At 33.1% G+C, this 8,953-nt stretch overlaps 1 pseudogene; it reads left to right on the plus strand.

Annotated features, from left to right (window-relative positions):
* The first annotated feature begins 7,990 nt into the window (after positions 1–7,990).
* LOC126697343 (uncharacterized) lies at positions 7,991–8,685 on the plus strand (annotated as a pseudogene).
* The last annotated feature ends 268 nt before the right edge of the window (positions 8,686–8,953 follow it).

An 8,953-nucleotide genomic window follows, 5' to 3' on the forward strand; every position in this document is an offset into this window, starting at 1 on the left:
AAAGCCATCAAAGAGACAACATTATTCCAAATTCAAAACAAACAGCAAAAAACATAGCCAAATTCATCACACCCATTAAAATATAAACTGAAATTTATATAACCAAGTACTTTGATAATTTGATCAAGGTTTCCACATAATATGATAAGTGATAACCCTACATATAGCTATAATTAAAACTCTAGGTGCGGAATTTTGACCGGTTCTTCTGAAAAAAATGGGAAGTTGACTAGAATGAGAGAACCTCTAGCACTAAATTCAAACTTTCCTGGGTCGTAACATCCAGAAGGAACCGGAATGGCCATTGGAAATTGGCCAAGGTGGGTCGCAATAACTCACATGGTATCTTAATGGGTCAATTAAGTTGTGGTGAGGGGTTTGTTGTGAGGCATAAACTGTATTACGCTTCTAAGGAGGTTAATTATCAATCAATCTAAAAATAGTTTTCAAGTTAAAAATATTTTCACAGTCAAACTAAACACCTAAAAAAGGAGAAAATATCTTCCAAAAAATATTTTCAATCAAAACAAACTCAACCTTATATAATACTTGTATTTTGTTCTAGCACACCAATTCCATATTTTATTGCACCCTAATTTGTTCCGTCACTACTCTCTCACTTTCTGAATACTATTGGTTGTTCTTTCTCATATCAACTTATTGAAAAATTTTGCAATACTTAGCCACACACCAAAAAAAAAAAAAAAAAAAAAAAAAGCTCACCTTACTAATGCACACACACACTACTAGTTATTAATCATTACCCCCACTGTCTCACATCATAGTAGCACAAGCGGCCAATTTGATTTAACAAAATCACGATATTTGTTGAATAGAAATTTTTACCAGTTCCTAAAATTCAAACTGATACTAAAGCGAATGAAAAAGCTGCAACATATTGCAGTTGGCAAATAAAACATAGGTTCGAGAAACAGAAAGGTTCAAATGCGATATATATAGCAGATTGAATTGATCTTTCAAAATCCTATAATGTATTCAACAAGACCCAACAGGGTTCTACAAATAGGTACAAGTTTTATTCTCCCATTCCCTAATATGGTATCTAAGATAATAGAAATTGTCAGTGGGCTTGCTATCCAAATTCATACAACGTAGCTTTAGGTACAAAACAGTATCAAGAATGGCCAATCTTTCAAACTCAACAATTTAAATCAATCGAGTGCTTTATTTGATTAATTGTGCAACTAATTACACTAGCTTAACAGGCCATAACCGTTTAACAATGCCAGTAACTGATTTAACAGCAATATAAATCACTCTAGTGATAGCTGTTGTTACACTTTAAATTAAATTACTCCAAGAATCTTAATGACAACCTATAAAATTTAATATCTACAAATCTAGGGGAACACCAAATTTTCCGATTGAACATCAACACTTTCACCGATTATTAATCGATACATATATCATTTGTAGCTTACACATCTAGCATCACGCACATGCTAGATTATGACATAATGTGTGACTTCACATGAGATAAAATCCTTGAAGTACATTTACATCATCTAAGAGCACAATCATCAAATTCCATTATCATTCATTCAGCTTTCTTACAAAGAGTAATTGGATGAAGCCAAAAAAAGAAAAGAAAAAAAGAATTACATTCTTATTTCATTGTTTTTCATTTTCTTTTCTAAAAATATAAACTGTAGAGAGAGAGAGAGAGAGAGAGAGTTGTTTCCTGATCTTGCAAGTGATGGATATGCTCCTGAGAATTCAAATCATCAATTAATAGTAGTGTGATGAGTGATGAATTAACAAGTATGAAGTATATATTATATATGATGATAGATACCTTTAAGAAATTAAAGGAGACTACGTAGAGGAATTTGAGGATGAGACGCAATGAATTCGAAAGGAAAGCAGACATGAATCTCCCCGTTAGAAACATCCCAGCCCATGTTTTCGTATGAATATTTGTAGAAATTGGTATGCCATAATCGTATTCGCGCGTAGTAACAGCGGTCTGCCCTGTGCTCACGCTGTACCACGGCCTCAATGATGAATTCCGTCCGTTCTCGATTGACTTGGACGGTGACGTTTTGTGGAGTGGCCCCTGCAGCTTCCACAAAAAAATGGAGGACGGAGCCAATGTAGGTGTATTTGCACACTGGCTTCACGGGAACACTGCCATCCTCAGAAGTAGCAGGTAGGCACGGAGTAAAATTATTCACATTCATTGCTTTTGGAATTTCGAATAGTTCAACAAATATATATATATGAGATATTTGATTTTGTGTTAAGTTTTGCTGTGAGTGAGAGAATGAGAGAATATGGGAAGAGGTTTATGTAGGAGTGTGAGTGAGTGAGTGAGTGAGTGAATTGAATTATCCAAGAGGTGAGCTCTGATTGGTTGATGTAACAAGCACGCGGATAGTTTGGGGATATTTGAATTTGGAGCGTTGGATTTTACATTAAGGACGGTTGAGATTTCAGAATGGTTTTGGCGGGTTATAGTGTGGGATAGAGGGGTTTGTTAGTTTTGGCGCGCGGTTTGGGAATGAATAGTTAGTTACAGAGAGAAATGCCAAGAGCTGAGCTCTGATTGGTTGGTGCAACCAGAACGGGATCGTTTGGGGAAATTTGAATATCTGCCGTTAGATTTTGGATTAAGGACGGTTGAGATTTGAGAATGGTTTAGGCGGGAGAGGGTGGAATGGAATGGAGGAGTTTGTTAGTTTGGCGGGTTGGGTTGGGTTGGGAACAGAGGAATAGGTCGAACTAGAAGAGTACGGGTTCTGGCTTTGGCTTTGGCTTTGGCCTTTCAGGTGGTTTTACAGGTTTAGTTTCCTACTGAATTTACCATGAAGTCTTGATTTTGATGCGAGAGGGGGGGGGAGAGTTAGTGGATATTTTAGGTACTTGCTGCTTAATATATGCTCTTAAATATTCAGTTTTTGCAAACAAAAGCCTATAGCCGGAGTTATTAGTTATGTAGGGTATTTTGAAACCCAAGTTAAGTAGCAAATGGACACTAATATGACCGTCTGATATGGCATTGTAAATGAAAATTTTCTGCGGCATGGAACTCGAGTTCCATCAAACATAAAATACCTATGTCTTGCCTCTCCTAGTTTTAAATTTTAAATGTTTGATGGAACTTGAGCTTACAAAACTCAAGTTCCATGTGAGATATTTAGATAGTGTTTAGTAATATTGTTCTAGTAACGTTGTTTGTATTTTTTAGAAATATGTGTGGGCGAAAAAGTATGTGAAAATACATGTAATGTTTAAACACTAAAAACTGTTGTTCTAGTTACACTATCAAACAACCCCCTAATTTTAAAATACCACATTAGACAATCTACATGAGCAACCATTTGATTATAATATGAGTTTACTAAACTCGATTTTTACTAAGAACTCAATTTTAGCAAAATCGAGTTTCAAAAGAGACTGTATGATTAAAAAAGACTGCATAATTAAATAACTTTAGGCATAGGCTTTTTAGTTTTTTTTTTTTTTTTTTTTTTTTTTTTTTTTTTTTTTTTGCAAAAACTAAATATTTGGCAAAAGAAATGCCATAAAATGGAGGATTGAGAACTCAAAAATTCTAGGATCACATAACAAACCACAATTTTTACCATAAGTACTGTTCATGTAGTAGATTATGAGTGGTGGGTCCATTAAACTTGACAAACAATCATTCACAATTTGCAACGTAGGATAATTGTGGCAAAAATTATGACTTTTTATGTGGTATTAGAATTAGTCTTGTGAACTTAGCTTGGAATAGAGAGACCACTACATCAGCCTCAATACTTTATATCCATTCCATTTAAATATTACATTTCCTCTTGAATCTTTTTTTTTTTTTTTTTTTTCTAATTTGGCTTGGTAACAATATTACAAACACAACCATTCCTACACTCATTCACAATTTCCTGACTTGTATGATTGTGAGTGATTTACGAAAAGTGGTGGATCGAAATAGTCAATAATGAGCAAAAAATATCTACAACAGAATTGCACAAGTCAACAAATTATAAAATTGGGTGTTCAATTAGATGTATCTCTAAATTTATTCTTTGGACTTGATATCATGTCGAGATCAAATGAGAATGTATACATATAAGAGATGCACGGGAATGACATGAGGGCGTATGACTAACTATTAACTTGTGCAAAAGTATTTAAACTTAATTTTTTTTTTATCCTAATATTTAAACTTAATTGAATTCAATACTTTCATTGGCAATAGATTTTTTTTTTTTTTTTTTTTTTTTTGTAAGCATCAATCAAATTTTCAAAATCAAATTTTTAATTCCATGTTTCTTTTTTTCTTTAAACATCAACGTTTTCTTATTTTAATTATAACATGATTTTTTTTTACATATTAATATTTTTCTACGATTTAAATGATTGCATCTTATTGTCATACACATTACACAATATGTATGTACATTAAATTTTAAATTTAAAAAAAAAAAACACAATAAAATTATTTCAAATAATACTAAATATGAGATGATAAATACTTTTTATTTTTACTATACTAAACCTCATCTCATTCATTCACTTGTGGTGTGCGTTTGCCTAGCACGTTTGCAGCGTTTTGCGATTTAAAACTGGGACCCATGGCACTGTAGCAATTTTAACCAACAAATGAAGACCCATAGCAAATTATTTTCTACAGTGTTTTGCTACTGTTCATGTTTTAAAATTATTTTGCTTAAGTGTTTTCAGTTTTCAGCAAAATAAGTGGTATCTAAACAAATCTGTAATATATTTTCCTTAAAAACATGGCTAAATTTTTTAAAATAAAATCTTAAATATATATATTTTTTATAGGTTAAATATATTATTATGTGCTCAATTAGTTAATAACATCTCATGAAATTATATTAAAATAAAATGAATACGCTAATAAATTGGAATTCGCATTGGAAATTGGCATGTACCGTGCTAGATATATATATATATATATATATATATATATATATATATATATATATGCTTGAAGGGGATTCAGCTATTGAGCTTCAAAGTCCTACGCACTCCCTATCCAGCTTCAGTCACTTAATCCAGGTTCATGGCTTCTCATTTTCATTGCCTTAGTTTCTCCCATATTTTTAGAATATATATTTTTTTTCAAATCCTAAACTGAATAAAAACATGTATGTATTTCGTACCATATATATTCCATTACGTATAATATTTACCGTGCTTGGAACTGCAATAAAAATGATAAAATTTTTATTTTAGTGTGCTCTTTCTCCTGCCCCTTTTTCATGTTATATATGCAGTGATAAAGAATTTTTTTTAGATAAATAATAAGTTTTATTATTGAAAAATAATGCATCAAGCAGTCAAGTACATTTAACAGTACGTAATGTAAATCACTCCATTAATAACCGTTACACTTCAAATTCGTTGGTAAATAAGTCCAAGAATCTTAATGACAACTTGAATAATTTAATATCTACAAGTCTAAGGGAACACCAAATTTGCCGATTAAACATCAACACCTTCATCGATTATTAACCAATACATACATCATGCGCATGCTAGATTATTATAGAATCTAACTTCAAATGAGATAAATTGCTCAAAGTACATTTACATCATCTAATAAGAGCACAATCATAAACATCTAACGCTTATTCATTCATTCATTTACCCAGCTTTCTTACAAAGAGTAATTGGACTAATTAAGCCAAAAAAAAAATTACATTCTTATTTCTTTGTTTTTCATTTTCTTTTCTAAAAATATGAACTGTAGAGAGGGAGAGTTGTTTCCTGATCTTGCATTTACAGAAGTTACAAGGGATGGATGCTCCTGAGAATTCAAATCCATGAATTAATAGTATGAAACTATGATGATATAAAAGGAAACCAGGCATGAATCTCCCCGTCAGAAGCATCCCAGCCCGCATTTTCAAGTAAGTAGTCATGGTCATCCATTCTTATTCGCGCGTAGTATTCGCGGTTTACCCTGTGCCCACGCTGTACCACGGCCTCAATGATCAATTCCATCGGCTCTCGATTGATGTTGACAGTAACGTTTTGGTTAGTGACCCCTGCAGCTTCCACAAAGTAATGGAGTACTTCACCGATGTACAGGTGTCTGCACACTGGCGTCACAGCAACAGTGGCATCCTGATCAGCAGTAGTAGGTAGACACTGAGTATATTGTTGCGCACCATTATTCACATTCATTGCTTTTGGAATTTCTAATTATTCAAGACATATGAGATATTTCATATTTGGTTTTGTGTTGTGACTGTGTGAGAATGAGAGAAAATAGGAAGGGGTTTATATATATATAGGTGTGTGAGTGACTGAGAGGGAATTGAATTATCCGAGGGGTGAGCTCTGATTGGTTGATGTAACAAGCACGCGGATCGTTTGGAGGATATTTGAATTTGGGGCGCTGGATTTTGGATTTTGGCGGTTTGGGGATGGGTTGTTAGTTTTACAGAGAAATGCCAAAAGGTTGAGTTTGTTAATGGCCGTTGTATAGTTTCCTAGTGAATTTACCATGAGGTCCCTGGCTTTGAACAGATGAGGTTGGGGAGTTTATGGGTACTTTAGGTACTTTGTGCATATGCTTTGCCTAAAGGGAGCTAAGCATTGGAAGATTGTGGACTGAACTTCCAACACCCGCCAAAAAAGATGGGATTGGCTTTGGTGAAAGACAATACGCAGAGTTAAGAAACTATGCTTATTATACAATATGTACACTTCTTTTTTTTTTTTTCTTTTTTTGTTGAATATACCATATGTACACTTTTTTTTTCTTTTTACTGAATATACCATATTTACAGCTATCTATATTTTTTATTGAAAAAACCCTATGTTTATCGTATGAAAACTAAATGTTTTCTGTAATTAAAAATATAAATTATATATATATATATATATAACATTTTTCAATATGACTTAAAGATAGAGCATCACCTTGACATGGTAGACGTCATCTATTTGAGCCAGATTATCCCTAAACCTACTTTGAGTTTTGTCTATTTTGACTTCCTCTCTTGTCATGTTCAAATGAGAATGGATATGAGACTCATAGAATTGGCATGACTGTAATTTTGTGAGCTTGAGTTTATTGCTAAATAAGATTATATGTTTAAGTTTGATTCATTTTCTTGTCAAACAAGCTTGAACTTGTTCATGAGCTAGTTGATTAACTTATTCATTTCCCATATATAGTAATAAAATCATGACTAAATTTTCTACCTCTTCATAAATCTATGAATTTTATTTACAAATAGATTTTTAAATCATCAATAAACTGTAAAAGAATAATTTAATATTATACTAACCTATACAAAATAATAAAATCCAATATAAAGTCTATACAAGTAAATTTTTAGACAAGTATGCCCTAAAGTATAACATTATACATAGTTAAATCAAGCCTCATGTTCACGAGTTTATTCATGAACACATTATCATACATATTCTTCTACGGGGTACAGTAGACTGCAAAAGCCATATAGCAGATTGCATAGACAATAAATTGTTTCTTTGAACCGGTTTTAGCCTCAAGGCTCAAAGGCGATATAGCAGATTGCATTGAAATTTCAAAACCCTATAATGTATTCAACAACACTCAACAGGGATCTTCAAATAGGTACAAGACTCACTCTCCAATTCCCTAATACGGTATCTAAGATAATAGACATTGGCACCGGGCATGCTATCCAAATTCATACAACGTAGCTTTAGCCTTTAGGTACAAAGTATATAGTAGCAAGAATGGCCGCCCTTTCAAACTCAACAGTTTAAATCAATCTGAGTGCCATATTTGATTAATTTTGAAACTAAATACACATATGCAAGCAACCGCTGTATTCAATAACCAACACTCATTCATTTATTCAGCTTTCTTGCAGAGAGAAAATGGAAAGCACGGAAAAAATATATATATATATATATATATATATATCCACATATGTAGTTAATTGTTGTGACATAAAAGAGTTGATTCCTTTTATTCTGCAATTTTTTGTTGTTAACAATGTTGAATGCTGTGCACGCTAAGATTGCAGAATGTCAAAGGCAAATATTATTAGCAGGAGAAATGGTTGAAGAAGCAAAGCACTCTCTAGGGCTAGATGTGGATGGAATTAAAGATGGAGATGCTTTTTTGGAGAAAGAAAGCGAAGAAATTGACAGAAACGAGGAGAGAGTGGAGTCCATAAAAGCAGCTTTTATTTCTGCCCTTGTTGGCACCCTTGCAGGGTTGCCTATCTCCTTCACCCAGGAAAAAAGCAGTACTCAACTCATACTTCCTCTTACAATTAACTTTATCAGCTGCGCATTGTTTTTGGAGTAACCTTTCGGTACACAATAAGAAGGGACTTGGACAATATCCAGCTTAAGACAGGGACATCTGCAGCATTTGGATTTGTTAAAGGTATGGATATACTTTTATGTACAAGGAACTTGTATGATTTTTTAAAACTTGGTACTCTAGAGTTTAGACAATGTGTAGTTCAGGTTCCGATTTAAAAAATGAATTCACAATGCAGGTCTTGCCATGCTGGGCAGCGGACCACCTTTGGAACTAAATACATGCTTTTGATGGAGCTGTATATGTGTCTGAGTATCTTTTCCTTTTTGTTTTTGCTGCTGTTAGTCTAGATTATTGTTTTAAGATGAAGCTACTTAGTCCTTTTCCTATCAAAAAATCAATTTCAAGGTAATGTCCATTTATGCTACCATTGCATTGCTAGTACCATATTTTGAAGATGGTTATACAATTGCCATATCAAACTTAAAAGCTACTGTGTGTAATATATGCGAAATTCATGTCTTATAAAATGTGGCACCCATTCAGAATTCGTTCTAGTTGTGCTTTGATTGTTGATGAGTTCTGTTTTCTCCATTTCAACCAAATATCTTACAAGTTGTATCCTAATTGATACAATGATCTATAATTACGGTTTATTGGTAGATCGAAACTTTTGTTAGATGCAGC

The sequence above is a fragment of the Quercus robur genome, chromosome 2 (assembly GCF_932294415.1).
Source record: "Quercus robur chromosome 2, dhQueRobu3.1, whole genome shotgun sequence".
Classification (NCBI taxonomy): domain Eukaryota; kingdom Viridiplantae; phylum Streptophyta; class Magnoliopsida; order Fagales; family Fagaceae; genus Quercus; species Quercus robur.